This window comes from Gymnoscopelus braueri (assembly GCF_963280865.1).
Source record: "Gymnoscopelus braueri genome assembly, chromosome: 2".
NCBI lineage: Eukaryota > Metazoa > Chordata > Actinopteri > Myctophiformes > Myctophidae > Gymnoscopelus > Gymnoscopelus braueri.
The window spans coordinates 59,193,154-59,208,863 of NC_137604.1; the positions used below are offsets into that span (position 1 = coordinate 59,193,154).

Consider the following 15,710-nt stretch of genomic DNA (forward strand, 5'->3'; position numbering starts at 1 on the left):
GAACCCATCGGTTCAGGTTGGGAGGTGTATTGCACTCTAATACATTATAACTCTATGATAAAAAATAGCCAACGTTCGGATTAAAATGCTTTTTATTGAACAATACGGAAGATACAGGTACTTTTGAGGACCCGTATAACATTGGTGGCCATGAGGTATGTACTTTATATTTGAAATTTGAACGTTTATGTAGATGTACGGTCTACAAAAACAGAAACTGCAAACACCAGGTTGAAATTCATCCATGACGGTCATGACAGATGACCGTCTTGGATCCATGGCTAGAGTGTTGCCAGATTTTGCGAGAGAAATAAGCAAGTATATATTTTTTTCTGTTTTAATTTGTTTTCATCCAAAAATATTTTCCGCTCTGTATATACTATTTTTTCTGTCTCAAATATTTTTTATTTTGTTTAGTTAAAGACAAAAATGTAACTCCATACTTTAAAGCTATATCATGCATCATCAGCTATTTAAAATTGCTATTTTCAAACTAATATTGGGGAAAAAAGGCAAACATTTTGTAAATTTTAAAAACATTTTAACAACACATATCTGGTACCGTGGACTTGTTAATATAATTAATTTAGGGTTCCTTGACATGAAAATGTTTGAGAACCACTGGTTTAAACAACATTTAGCAAACAACCCAAACTAAATAACTTTATTAGAAACAAGCCCAAATAAATAACAACATCGCATCCCGCAACTAACTATAGGAATCGGGCACAGTGACGAGTCACCGTTAACTCCGCCCACTTTCGACGCCATCTTGTAACATGACCAGTTTGATGCTCTGCTACATCACTCTGTAGTCCTATGCTTGTTGACAAACTTTGGTAAACTTTTACACCTAATACTACAAAAAGTATTGGAATAACACTTTACTTTTTGTACTTTATATATACCAAATAAAAGTCCAAATCAAATTAAAAGTCAAATTCCTTCTCAGTTGGCATTGTTTAACCCTCCTTGAATATCTATTATTGTGATTTTGGGGCAAAATTTCAGGCAATGTTGAGGCAATTATGTATGTGAGCAAAGTACAGCACCATATTCAATCACACTCACACATGATTGCTGTGTGTGTTTCATAGTTTCATGTTTCATAGTGTGGAGAATTGCAGGCCTCAATACAGAGAAGCATTACACAAATGGAATACTGTGATTAGGGGTATGTCTAAAGAAGTCTCATTTGCAATAAAACTGTACTAGATCTCTCCATACAACCACTGGTTATTGTTTAATAGCATCTTAGGCTATGCAGTAACAGCTTATTTGACATAAATGTATGTTTTTTTTCTAAATGAGGGAAAGTAGAGGAGTCCTCACTACAAAAGTACAATTTCCGCCTAAACTAAAGGTATGTTTAAAGGACTATATTTCAGTATTTATTTATGTAAGTTACATTCTGACTCTTTGGTGATGTAGGGTAGACACCTGGTTCATACCTCAGCAAATTTGATGAAGATAAGAGTGAGCATTCTCAAGTTATAGAATTTTTGGTCACCTTTGCCCTATTCAGATTTGCCTTTTTTTAGAGATTGGGGTAGTTCTAAAGAATAGCCCAAAAAACTAATTTTGCCCCAAAATAAAATGTCACAACAATCCATTTCATTAATGGGAGACCCTAAAGATAAGAAAAAACATGGTTGTGTTTTGTTCTAACTCGGGTGGGGGTGTCTCAAAATCTGAGGGCCTCTGCTACAGGACTGTTGTTATAGTGATCATCCAAGATGGCCACCGGGACTAGTCCTTCTGGGCCTGGCCACGCCTTTCGCCCGATCCCTATACTTACAACAAGCAACTTTACAGAACAAACAAGCCCAACGTCGCTTATAATAAGCAGACATGGCAACACTGGTTCATATGAGCTTGTAGGTCTGATATTTTCGCTGGGTTTACCACGCCCACATCGACGTCATAACAACTTTATTTTGCCAACTAGAGCCCAGAGCATATTGTGTAGGTTATACGTATCAACAGTGGTGCAAAAAGTTTTTAAAAAATACTTTATCTTTTTGCCTTTGTTGGTCATTTGTGTTTCTTTTTCTCTTTTGTCAGTTTTTTCTCTTTCGAAAAAAGTTAATAAAAATAGTACAAATACATTTGGATTAGAAAAAGTATGACATACACTGTACATGCAAGACCTTTTAACAAGACAAGACACAAATAAAGTATTGCGTGCACTGGGACAGAATTATGGGTTAACAATGCCAAATAATACCAAAGTTCAATTATCAATGAGTATAGCTTTCATAAAATGAGAAGTTTTGAAAGCTTTCTTTGCTTGCTTGTTTGAGTGTAAGGGAGAGAGAATGTTTTGAAATGACCCTATGTGTCCATATTTAATGTGGTGCAAAGGCATGTATGAATGACTTCACTATGGTAAACTGTAGCGGTCACATTGTGCTAATCCTACTGTTCAGTGACCAATTGATTGTCCTTCTATAATCTACTCTCTCCGACTCCATCAGGAGTATAAATGAATCACCTATGGTGATTCATAGGACCAATGGTCCATCCATCCTATGAGTCACCTTAAGTCATCATAGGATGATGAATGTGATCATTCACTGCCATTTATCACGGTAAGGAAATTGACCCCATACAATGTGAGCCACTTTAGATGTGTACCACCATATAGTTCATAATAATGTTAACTAGGTATAGGGTGAAATTTTTTGGGGGCAATTTTTTTGTTTTGTTAAGGCCTAAAGGAGAATTTTGGACTAAGGTTTTCTTACCGTTTCTATGATGTTATTGTGAACAGGGCCGATATGTATCACATTTGACTTGCCAATATCTTGTAGATATAGCACACTTATACTTTTTCCTTTCAATAAATAATTCGTATCAAATTCACAACAATAAAATATCAATGCACAATAAAGTGCAGGGTGCGTAATTATTGTGAATCCAATCTGAATAATCCTGTTTAACGACTACGCCACCTTTGATAAAGAGGAAGGTCCCCTAAATACACACTTTTTCCCTTTTAGGCTTTCACAGGTTCGGGTTATACTGGTAAGTTTCGAATACTTTATAGTTTGAGAACACAACACTTAGAAAAATCCCATGAGGAACTGACACAGAAACGGTTTGTATCAAAAAGGTAAGTAAATTTTATTAGGTCCCTAATACATTGGCATCTGCGCCTTAAAACCATTCAAAATAAACACTAACTAATAAAATCCTAACTAAAACACACACAAAGCAATTTACACAACAACTATAAAAGCAATTATAAAGTTGTGCAAACTACGCAAGGGCTATTCAAGGGGTTTCACTCAACAGGGGGTTCTATGCAACAACATAAGTAAAGTGCGGTGCCAATAAAGTGCTTTGGATACTCAACACGGTTTGTTCAAGGGGTTTTTCGGATGTCCATATATGGGGGTGAATAGGAAGAGGATTTTAGGCCAGCCTTCTTTGTCTTCTTTCTTGCCGTCTGAAATTATAGAGATCTGGACCAGTTCACTGTGCATTTACAATATACAATTGCGTCGTCTCAGGCAGTGGTTATACAAGGATTCAACGTTGCGTTGTTCGAATACTCACTCGCCAGCCAGGCTTTTTACACCTGGCGCTGAGTTAGTTGCGTATGCAACGTTATCGCCACCTTCCCGTCTCAGCGCTCCTTATATGGTCTGGTCTCACTCGTCTCTTCCTCCCCTTCGGTTCAATCGCTTATTTTCCTCGGAGTAGGCACACCTCGGCTTCCTTCTCCTAGGTAGCTAGTGTGTCTACACTCACTTGTTCTCCACCCTTGCTCCGTGGTTCACTGCACAACCTTTCCCTCTGCTTTCCTTCTCTACTGACAGGCTTGCTCTCTCTTGGTGCTCTGCTGCTGTTCAGACGGTCCCGCCTCCACCTTTATACCTGTTAGACCACACCTCTCGCCTCTTTCATTTGTCCTTGGTGACAGAACGTCTGGCTGCATTGGCCATGACCGTGTCCCTTGGGCGTGACCTCGTGGTCACCTAGAGCCAGTCATTGTTCAAGGGCAAAGTGACTAAGGGACCGGGGGAAAACATTTGTAAATATAATACAGTGCAATTAATGTTATACAGAAAATAATAAGATGATGGTTTAAGTGCACAATAATTATACATTAAGCACCAATAAAATAGAAATTACAAAAAATAAGAAAACCCCCGTTTCAACCTTGTCACATTATGATATCTTAGGATGAATGGTACAGTAGAAACTCCATCCCGGGTCCACCACAGCTTCAAACGTGCACGGATAGGCCTTGCGCTAGATCGCATATTTTAACTCATTGAGTGCCATTAACGTGTTTCATGTGTTTTTACCGCTATGGCGCAACATGCCAATGACGTGTTTGACGTGTTTTTGAAAAAAAAGGAAAAAAAATATATATATTTTTTTTTTTTTGAAAAACATGTTCAGAACCCAAGATATCATTATCTGAAGATTTGCAGCTCCATCCACTCCTTGTTTAACGTTTAACTGAAAAAGGTTGTATCTCGCTTCCTAAGCACTTTTTTTTTGGCACTGGGACAACATAATATAGAAATAATTATTGTTTATTTGTTTTTGTTCTTTTACATACTCATAGGTAGTACAATTGAATGCCAGAATTGCCAAACGTTAAAAAAAAAAGAGTAAATAGCTTTTTTTAGATCTGACGTTCATAGTGACAGAACACTATGCAACAAAAAAAAAGAAGTCTCGCTAGACGAGATTGAAATCTCGAGATTTCAATCTCGTCTAGCGAGACTTCCGTTTTCTTTTTGTTTCTTTTTTTGACAGTTTTCTGTCACTATCAGATCTAAAAAACAAACAAAAAAAACAATCACGGGGGGGGTCATGGTACCATAGCCGTAGTGGTGAGGGAGGGGTCAGGGTGAGGAAGAGGAGGGTGGTACAGGCTCTGCACATGCCAGTGTGTGTCGGTGTGCCAAGGTTATGTGTGCAGACGCAGAGCTGTATCAAGATTCGTAGAAGGAGGTGCGAGTTGTTTTTTTAACAGTCCGTTTAGAAGCACTTCCTGTGGACCATGCTGGGGCCAGACTCGTCGTACTCCTGCTTGCTGATCCACATCTGCTGGAAGGTGGACAGAGAGGCCAGGATGGAGCCTCCGATCCAGACGGAGTACTTCCTCTCTGGGGGAGCAATGATCTGGAAAAAAGAGAGATGGATCATGGGTTTTAGTTAAACACTACAGCAGTTTTGAAGTAAGACTAGGGCAAGGGTTCCTTTTTTTACTGGAGAAAAATATTCTGTGGCTACTTGAACAGGTAACACAATTGTTAAAAACCCTGGCAGAGGCTACAGACTGCTCTAGAAAAACTCTGGCAGTCAATGTGTAAAGTAACCAAAGGAGAAGAAATGCCTGGACTCTTTCATTCTTCTTAAACGGGGGCAAATAGTCCCACAGATGAATGCACTTGACTTTATCACATTATCTTGTGACATTCACTCGTGATCCTTATACTGGAATACCTATTCTGTATACTGGAATACACATCAACCAATTAAAGGCGCCCTCTGGGGTCCTTTAATTGGTACGTGTTAACCTACTGCCAGAGTTTATTCATAATGTACTCACCCACTGCCAGGGTTTTTTATATTTTTTTTATAGAAAAAAGGTGAATCATTTGTCCGTTTATTTTTTAACATTGAAGTGAATGGATTTTTTTTCATAATGTACTCACCCCTGTGCCAGCAATTTGCGTGTTTTTTTAATTTTTTTGTTTTGTAATTTTTCATTCAAATACATTCTCTGATTGTGTTGTCAAGCACCTACGATTGTTCCACCAGTAGAGAGCAGCACATCCAAACATTGATCACCTCGCTCACCCCCTCCCAAACAGGCCCACGTCATATCCGGTCATTCAAAGGATGTGACGTTTTCGACAATTCCCGGCCCGCTGATCGGCCTGAAAACGACGTGATACACTACGACGATGACTGTTAGTCACCCGGACCAAAGAAAATAGAAGTTGAGCTGTCCGTTTGTCTTTTATACCGTGTGAAAAACCGTGTTTTTCCTTATTCTGGCCGAAAATCACCGGAGAAAAACAACGTGACCCGGAAATGAATTATTTTTTTTACATCCGGCTCCGGGTGAGTGTGACGTAAGTGGAAAACGAAAGTGTTGATGAGAAATAAACACAGCCGTGCGATCACAGATTAAACAATGAAAATTCAAAAGAACGCTTCTACCAGACTGTCAGACCGTCAGTCTGCTTCTACCAGACTGACTGGGGGATGTTTAAGAACGCCGCTGGGAATAACATCAACGAACTCTCAGACTCAGTCACTGGCTTTATCAGTAAGTGCATAGATGACATAGTCCCAAAAAAGACAGTTCGGATCTATCCCAATCAGAAACCATGGATGGACAGCGGAGTACGTGCACATCTGCATGAACGGGATGCTGGTTTCAAATCTGGCGACGTGGAAACGCGCAACACGACGCGCGCGGCCCTAAACAGCGCCATCAGGAAGGCGAAAAAGGCCTACACAAAAAAGATGCAAGACAAACTCAGCAATGGCGACATCAGGAGCACATGGCAGGCGGTACACACCTTGACAGACTGCAAAACAAGAACCAGAAGCGAGGTGAACCCGCCTGCCTCCCTCCCCAACGAACTGAACACTTTCTACGGCCGGTTTGAGATCAGCCCCAACCGCGGCAGCCAAGCGGGGCCATCAGCAGCACCAGCAGAGGAAAACCCTCTAACCATCTCGGAGAGAGAAGTGCGTACAGCCTTCGCACGGGTCAACATCCACAAGGCAGCCGGACCTGATGGGATTCCAGGCCGGGTCCTTAAGGCATGTGCAGACCAGCTGGCGGGTGTCTTCGCTGACATCTTTAACCTCTCCCTCTCCCAGGCTGTGGTCCCTGCAGGGTTCAAAATGTCAACCATTGTGCCCATTCCCAAAAAGGCCAAAGTGACATGCCTGAACGACTGGAGACCTGTCGCTCTCACCCCGATCGTCAGCAAGTGCTTCGAGAAACTGGTGAGGGAATACATCAGCTCCACGCTACCTGCCTCGCTGGATCCGTGGCAGTATGCATACCGCAAAAACAGATCCACCGACGACGCTATTGCCATGGCTCTCCACACCGTCCTCTCGCACATGGACAACAAGCTGCTGAAGGACAAATATGTACGTATGCTGTTCGTGGACTACAGCTCAGCATTCAACACCATTGTCCCAGCAATACTTGACAAAAAGCTCAGAGACCTAGGGCTACACCCAAGCATGTGCGACTGGATACAGGACTTCTTGTCCAACCGACATCAGGTGGTGAGAATGGGCAGCATCACATCCGACCCCCTGACCCTCAACACCGGAGCACCCCAGGGATGCGTGCTGAGCCCTCTCCTCTACTCCCTGTACACGTATGACTGCACAGCCACACATGTCTCCAACACCATCATAAAGTACGCGGACGACACGACAGTGATAGGCCGAATCGTCAACAACGACGAGTCTGACTATAGAGAGGAGATCAACTCACTGGCACGCTGGTGCAGGGAGAACAACCTCTCTCTTAACGTCGACAAGACCAAAGAACTGATCGTGGACTTCAGGAGGCCGCGGAGAGACCATGCGCCCATCCTCATCGACGGTGCTGCAGTGGAAAGGGTCAGCGAGTTCAAGTTCCTCGGAGTACACATCGAGGAGGACCTCAAATGGGAGACGCACACCACACACGTGAGGAAAAAGGCTCAGCAGCGACTGTACTGGCTCCGCCGCCTGAAGAAGCTCGGAGTAGGACGTCGCATCCTCAGGCTGTATAACAGTTCGGTTGAAGGCATCCTAACAGGCTGTGTCACGGCCTGGTACGGGAACTGCACTGCCCGAGAAAAGACCAGCCTACAGCGAGTAGTGCGATCGGCAGAGCGGATAATGGGAATCGAGCTCCCAGCGCTCCAGGAACTGTACAAAAAGCGGTGCGTGGTAAAAGCCAAGCGCATCATCAAGGACAAGCACCACCCAAGTCACAGACTGTTCAAACCCCTACAACGACCGCGACCGGGCAAGGGGCTCTACCGCAGTATCAAGAGTTCCACCACCAGGTACTGGTGTAGTTTTAATCCAGCTGCTGTCAGGATGCTGAATGAGGCATAAGCCTTGCTCAGCAGCCTGACAGCAGGCGGTGCAAAACCTTTCTGGCTCTTCCTGAACACACCTGTGGATTATACCAGGGACAATGACTTGGACTTAGCTCCCCCTCGGACACACCTGTGGACTACACCAGGTACAAATGACTTTTTTGCTGCACTCCCTCATGGAGCTACTTGCGGATTATACTAGGGTCAGTCCACCCTAGGTGGACACGCACTGACCTTTTGCACCTTAATCCCATGTATAACGCACTGACTTTTTTGTCTTTTTTATTGTGCTTTTTTTTCTCTAAGCACCTTAACGTCCATATGTATATCATGCACAGTATAAGTATAACATGCACAGTATACATACATTGCTGCTATGCTCAGGCACCTTAGTTTTTTATTATCTCAGGTACTTTGTAAATATGTAGATAACTTGTCTGGCCTTCTGTTGCTCTCTTGTTTTGATCTCCTTCCCACTTGCCCCCCACCCCTCTTCTTCTCCCCCCCCCCCCCCCCCCCTCTTCTTTCTATGGAAATTAACGTTGCGATGGGAACGATGTACAAAAACGAATTTCACCCTCTGTAGAAGCCATTTCACTGTTTTTGTTTATTATCATTATTGTAGTTGTTATTTTAGCATGTTTAGTTTTATTAGTTGATTGATTAATTGGTATAGATTTGTGGGCACCAAGGGCACGCCTCTAGGGCATATCAGGAGACAAGTGATTGTGAGACAGGATGCACCTGAGGGACAAATGGTTTTTACCAGCACACACAGCAGCACACAGAACAATGCCATGACAGAGAAATGTTTGTATCTGTTTATGTACATGTTTTGGAGTAAAAGCAACACAAAAACTACAACTCAAACCTGTGGAAAATGTGTTATTTCGCCTGCGTAGAGCCACCACATAGGTGCATCAGTGGGTTTTGATGAGCAATTGGGAGCCAACAAAATAGCCATTACACAAGTAAAAACCCATGTCCTATGGAAGATTGGACAAAAGGACTCAAAAAAGGAACGATTGGAAGCGCATCAAAGGAGATCGCTTTACATTGTTACAAGATCAAAGGAGATTGCGGTATGTAACGAGGCACGACTAAAGCTGTACAGGAAAACGGCATTATAACTATTGGAGTTATTTATTTATTTTTTCGTGTCTGTCACTGCTGCTGGACTTTTATTGGTGACACGTTTTTTGCATTGCTGTCCATTATTATTATTCAAGTTTTGTCACTGTCGGACTTTTATCTGTGACATGCCTGTTGTTTTGCCACTGCCGTTTTATTTTTGATCTGTCGCTATCTGCACTGTGCCCTGTGAACTGTGCTTTGCACTGCACTTTAGTTGTGTGGTAAAAAGCCAAAATGTCAGACATCATGAAAACAGTGGGCGATGGAGCCATACAACCTGAAAAAAGGAATCCAACATTTACAGAGAGAGGATTGGCTTTGCATATAGAAAAATGTCAGAAAATAAGAAAATTAAAAAGCCAACAGGCTGGCCAGTGCATGGAAAAACTGAAAGTGCTAATGAGTTCTAATGAAAATGTCAAAGAAGTACAATCTGAGCTGGAAATTATGAAAGAGTGCTTGGATGAAATGAGTGATAAACATGATGCATTGTTCAGGTTTTCTCTGCCTGAGGAGGAGGTTGCCAAACAAACGAAATGGTTTGAAACAAAAAAGACACTGTATTGTGGTTTTAAAGAAGATGTAAAAAAGTGGCTTTTTGAGGCTGGTCAACCAGCACAAACCCCTGCTAGCCTAAATGTGGCAGAAAATGAGGAAATAAGGCCTGAGGACAGTATTTCTAATGTCGCAAGCCGGACAAAGTCCCGCACCAAGTCTCAAACCTCACGTACTTCAACAACAACCTCTGCACTTGTCAAAGCTCAATCTGAGAAGGCAGCTCTGATGGAGCGCGCTGTCGCTTTAAAGAAACTACATGAGCTGGAAGCACAGGAGGAGCAATTGAGAAGACAAAGGGAACAGCTAGCACTGGACACAGAGTTGGCAGCTTTCAATGCTAAAATCAATGTTTTGGAGGACAATGTATCAAGGAGCGGCTCAAGAGCATCAAACGGAATGCAATCTTATTTGGAAAAACATGCTCAAAGTACAAACCAGCTCAATCCCAATGCAGCCGTTTATAATCCTGCAACAGTGAACTATAACATGACAGGAATTGAACCAGTAGCGCCATCTCAGGTTGTTCGTCCAAAAGAAAGGACAAATACACAAAAGGTTGATGCCCAGACTCAAGGAACAATCAATGACACACAACTGTTGCACAGGGTTCCTATGCAAAGACACTCGGCAGAGCCAGTGTCAGGCCAAGTTTCTCAAACACCTGTGTTGTGTGATGGCAAACAGAATGACATTGTCAATATTATGCAAAAACAAAATGAAATAACATCTTTATTAGTTCAACAGAATCGTTCATCTGCTCTTCCAGTGAGACACATTCCTGTGTTTGATGGAGATCCTCTTCAATATTATGCTTTTATGCGAGCATTTGAAAATGGTGTTGAGTTGAAAACTGATAACTTTGGTGATTGTTTGCATTTCCTTGAACAATACACCAGGGATCAACCAAAGGAAATAGTGCACAGCTGTCAACATCTGCCTCCTCAACAGGGATATGAAAGAGCAAAAAATCTGCTAAAGGAGCACTTTGGAAATGAACAAAAAATCACTGCCGCATATATGGAAAAAGCTTTGAGTTGGGCACCCATTAAAGGTGATGACATTAAGGCATTGCATGCATTTTCCCTCTTTTTACGTGGGTGCTGTAATGCAACAGAGCAAATCATGCATATGAAAGAATTGGATATGCCATGTAACATGAGGAACATTGTTTTGAAATTGCCATATAAATTTCGGGAGAAATGGAGAAGCACTGCCTGTGACCTGCAAGATCGACGGGGTCAAAGGGCAATGTTTAAGGATCTGGTTCAATTCATCGAAAAGCAAGTCAGAATAGCTTCAGATCCATTGTTTGGCAACATACAGGACACCCCACTCGCTTCCTCAAATAGAAGTGCAGCTCCCACTCCCAGTCAGATGAAGGGGCACAAAGGAAGCAGTTTTGCCACAAATGTTGCTGTGGTGGAGAAGAAAGTACACTCCTCCCCTCCCCCTATTTACCAAAGCTGTTTGTATTGCAAAAGGAGCAATCACTTATTGGACAAGTGCTACCAGTTCAAAGGAAAATTACACCGGGAAAAGATCAACTTCGTTAAGGAGAAGAGGATCTGTTTTGGCTGCCTAAAGGAGGGCCACATTAGCAAAAACTGTGAAAATCGATTAATTTGCAATGTGTGTAGCCAAAAGCACCCAGGAATTCTCCATATTGAACATCAGGATAGAGGAAAATCCTCAGAACAAGTGGAGCCATCCAATGAACCAGCAGTAAGCAACGCAGCTGCTGCACCTCAGACATCATGTGGCCATATTGGGGCCGGTTGTGAGGACGATTGTACTTTTGCGATTGTGCCAGTCCAGGTTAAGTCCAAAAAAGGTGATAAAATCTTACAAACTTATGCTTTCTTGGATCCTGGTAGTTCTGGTACTTTCTGCACAGATGGCCTGGCCCAACGATTGAATGTCAGGAAACAAAGAACTAACATTATGTTGAGAACCATGGGGCAGTTAAAGACACTTTCTACCCATATAGTGTCTGGATTGGAGGTGTCAGCCCTTGACATTAATGATTTTGTAGACTTGCCCGACGTTTTCACCCACAGCAGCATGCCGGTATCTGAGGGCAACATTCCCAGGCAAGAGGATATTGACCAATGGCCATATTTGGGTAGTATCAAATTACATCAAATTGACTCTCAAATTGAGCTGCTCATTGGAACGAATGCCCCAAAAGTTATAGAGCCTTGGGAAGTCATAAATAGCCAGGGAAATGGTCCCTATGCGATAAGGACCAAAGTGGGATGGGTTCTCAATGGTCCACTTCGAGGTGACAGTAGGAGCAAGACAGGCTGCTCCACTATTTCCACAAATCGAATCTCTATTGTACACCTGGAGGAAATGATCATTCAGCAGTATAATCATGACTTCAGTGAGAAGACCTCAGAAGAACAAACTGAAATGTCAAGAGAGGATGTTAAGTTCATGAACATTGTGAGCAGCTCCTCTGTGTTAAAAAATTGTCATTATTCCTTTGACCTGCCTTTCAGGAATGAAAACCCCATATTGCCAAACAACCGCTGCATAGCAGAGCAGCGTCTTGTGAGCTTGAAAAGAAAGTTTGGAAAAAATGAGATGTTTCATGAGGAATACACATCCTTTCTGAGTGATGTAATTGATCAAGGCTATGCTGAGATGGTGCCAGAGGATCAATTGAATCGAAATGATGGTAAAGTGTGGTATATTCCGCATCATGGAGTTTATCACCCTAAGAAAGGAAAACTAAGAGTCGTGTTTGACTGTGGAGCTGTGTACAAGGGGACATCACTCAACTGCCAACTTCTACAAGGTCCAGATCTCACAAATTCCCTCATTGGAGTCCTTATTAGATTTAGGCAGAAACCCATTGCAGTGATGGCTGACATACAGGCCATGTTCCACCAGGTCCAAGTCACAGAAAAGGATATTGACTTTCTTCGCTTTCTGTGGTGGCCTCAAGGTGACATTAAGCGCCCTCTGGTTGAATATCGGATGAAGGTACATCTGTTTGGAGCAGTGTCATCCCCAAGCTGTGCAAATTATGCTCTGAGAAAGACTGCAGATGACAATCAAGCTCTGTTTTCTACAGAAGTAGTCAGTACCATAAACCACAATTTCTATGTAGATGACTGCCTTAAGTCTATGCCTTCTGAGGAGGAGGCAACACAGCTGGTTAAGGATCTAACTGCTATATGCCGCAAAGGAGGCTTTAATCTCTCTAAATGGATAAGCAACAGCCGATCAGTTTTATTATCAATCCCACAAGAGAGCAGAGCAAAGGAAATCAAGGCGCTGGATCTGGATAAGGACAGTCTCCCATTGGAAAGGGCACTTGGATTGCAGTGGTGTGTTGAGACTGACAGGTTCCAGTTTATGACCATCATGAAAGAACAACCACAGACAAGAAGAGGCATCTTATCAGTGGTCAGCTCACTTTATGATCCCTTGGGATTTCTTTCACCCTACACTTTGTCAGCCAAGATGATTCTTCAAGAGCTTTGCAAAAGACAGTGTGCGTGGGATGAAGATATTCCTCAGTTCTTCTCTAAGCAGTGGTCAGAATGGCTAAACGGCCTTGAAAAGGTGGCGGAGTTAAAGGTGGATCGCTGCTTCAAACCCAGAAACTTTGGCAAGCCCAGTAGTGCACAGCTGCACCACTTTTCTGATGCCAGTCAAGATGGCTACGGTACTGTGTCTTATCTGAGGATGGAGAATGATGACAGAAGGGTGCATGTTGCATTTCTCTTGGGTAAAGCCAGAGTTGCACCTTTGAAACAGACCACAATTGTGAGGATGGAGCTTACAGCTGCTGTTCTAGCAGTAAGGGTTGATGGGATGCTGCGAAAAGAGTTGCAGCTGGAGTTGGAAAAATCTGTTTTTTGGACGGACAGTACAACAGTACTTAAGTACATCAGCAACGAAACCAAGAGGTTCCATACCTTTGTTGCGAATAGAACAGCAGTCATAAGGGAAGCTACCAGTGTTGAACAGTGGAGGTATATTGGCACAAAGGATAATCCAGCCGATGACGTTACACGTGGGATGAAGGCCACTGACTTTTTGACAAGCAAAAGGTGGATCAATGGACCTGGCTTTCTCTCTGGGCCAGAGGGGGAATGGCCTAAGTCTGACTTGGAATTCCATGGAATTGCTGCTGAAGACCCAGAGGTCAAAAGGGACCTGACAGTCAATTTCATTGCTACAAACACAGAGAATCATACCAACTGTTTGATCAACTACTTTTCGACTTGGTCAAAACTGAAGACTGCTGTAGCCTGGTTTCTGAGAATCAAGCAGTGTCTCATGTTGCTGCGACAGACAAGAAAGGAAATCCATGCTGCAGTATGCGTCGATGAAATGGATCTGGAAAAACAAAAGATTGAAGTAACAAAAAGAATGTACAACTTCAAAACCACAATCAAAAGGCACAGTTTGCATCCTGAAGACCATGCAGAGGCAGAAAAGGCAATTATTTGTTTTGTACAAAGTCAAAGGTTCAAAGAGGAAATTGCCATATTGTCAGCTGGTGCTGTAAGTGTCAAGAAGGACAGTCAGCTGTATAAACTGGATCCAGTATTGGAAAATGGAATCCTGAGAGTTGGTGGTCGCTTGTGTAGATCATCCATGCCAGAAGAAACTAAACACCCTGTTATCTTATCTAAGGATCTTTATGTTTCATCACTCATTCTTCGACACATTCATCAACAGCTGGGACATGGAGGAAGAAATCACATGCTCTGCCATCTGCGGAAAAAATATTGGATCACCAATGCTAATTCTGCAACAAGGAAAATCATTTCAGAATGTGTCATATGCAAACGTCAAAGAGGAAAGATTGGTGAGCAAAAAATGGCTGATTTGCCAAAGGAGAGAGTTTTGCCGGACAAAGCACCCTTTACCAATGTGGGGGTAGACTACTTTGGTCCCATTGACATAAAAAGAGGAAGAAGTCTTATTAAAAGATATGGAGTGATTTTCACCTGCTTCACTAGCAGGGCTGTGCATCTCGAAGTGGCATACAGTCTGGATACAAGTTCATGTATCAATGCCATAAGAAGATTCATCTGCAGAAGGGGTCAAGTGTCGAGCATAAGATCCGACAATGGTACTAATTTTGTTGGAGCCAGTAGAGAACTAAAAGAGTCCCTGGCTGCCTTAAACAATGAAAAAATCCAAGGTGCTCTACTGCAAGATGGAGTGACATGGCATTTCAATACTCCAGCAGCTTCCCATCAGGGAGGCGTGTGGGAACGCCTTATACGCATGGTGAGAAATGTGCTAAATTCTGTTCTACATCAACAGCCACTGGATGATGAAGGTTTGCAAACCGTCCTCTGTGAGGTAGAAGCAATCTTGAACAGTCGACCCATCACAACAGCTTCAGATGAGCCAAATGATCTGGAAGCTCTAACACCAAACCACATCCTTCTGTTAAAAGGAAAGCCAGCTTTGCCCCCTGGACTGTTTGATCGAGGAGATCTGTATGCCAGAAGAAGGTGGAAACAGGTTCAATATTGAAAAGACACCTATTCTCTCAGGCTTATGGCATATAGTTGTTTTTTGTTTGTTTGTTCAGTTGTCAGTTGTCTGGATTTGTTCATTGTTCTTATGTAAAGCGTCCTTGGGTTTATGAAAGGCGCTATATAAATTCAAGCTATTATTATTATTTATTATTAATATATTTCTGACCTCTTTTGGAAGCGGTGGGTCTCTGAATATCTTCCTTTGATGCAAGAGAGACAAAAATGGTTACAGGCAAAAAGATGCCTCACCCCTGGAGACATTGTCCTCGTTGCAGATGCTACTGCTCCCAGAGGCTCATGGATAATGGGCAGAGTTTTGGAGGCTAAACCAGATGCCAAAGGCCTAGTGCGCACTGCACGTCTTCAGACGAAAACCAGTATACTGGAAAGACCTGTCAACAAGCTCTGT

The 15,710-nt window shown here is 42.6% G+C and overlaps 1 protein-coding gene across 1 annotated transcript in view; it reads left to right on the forward strand.

Moving 5' to 3' along the window:
- The window catches only part of LOC308076346 (uncharacterized protein), a 35,318-nt gene that overhangs the window by 12,094 nt on the left and 7,514 nt on the right, over positions 1-15,710 (forward strand). The window lies entirely within an intron of this gene.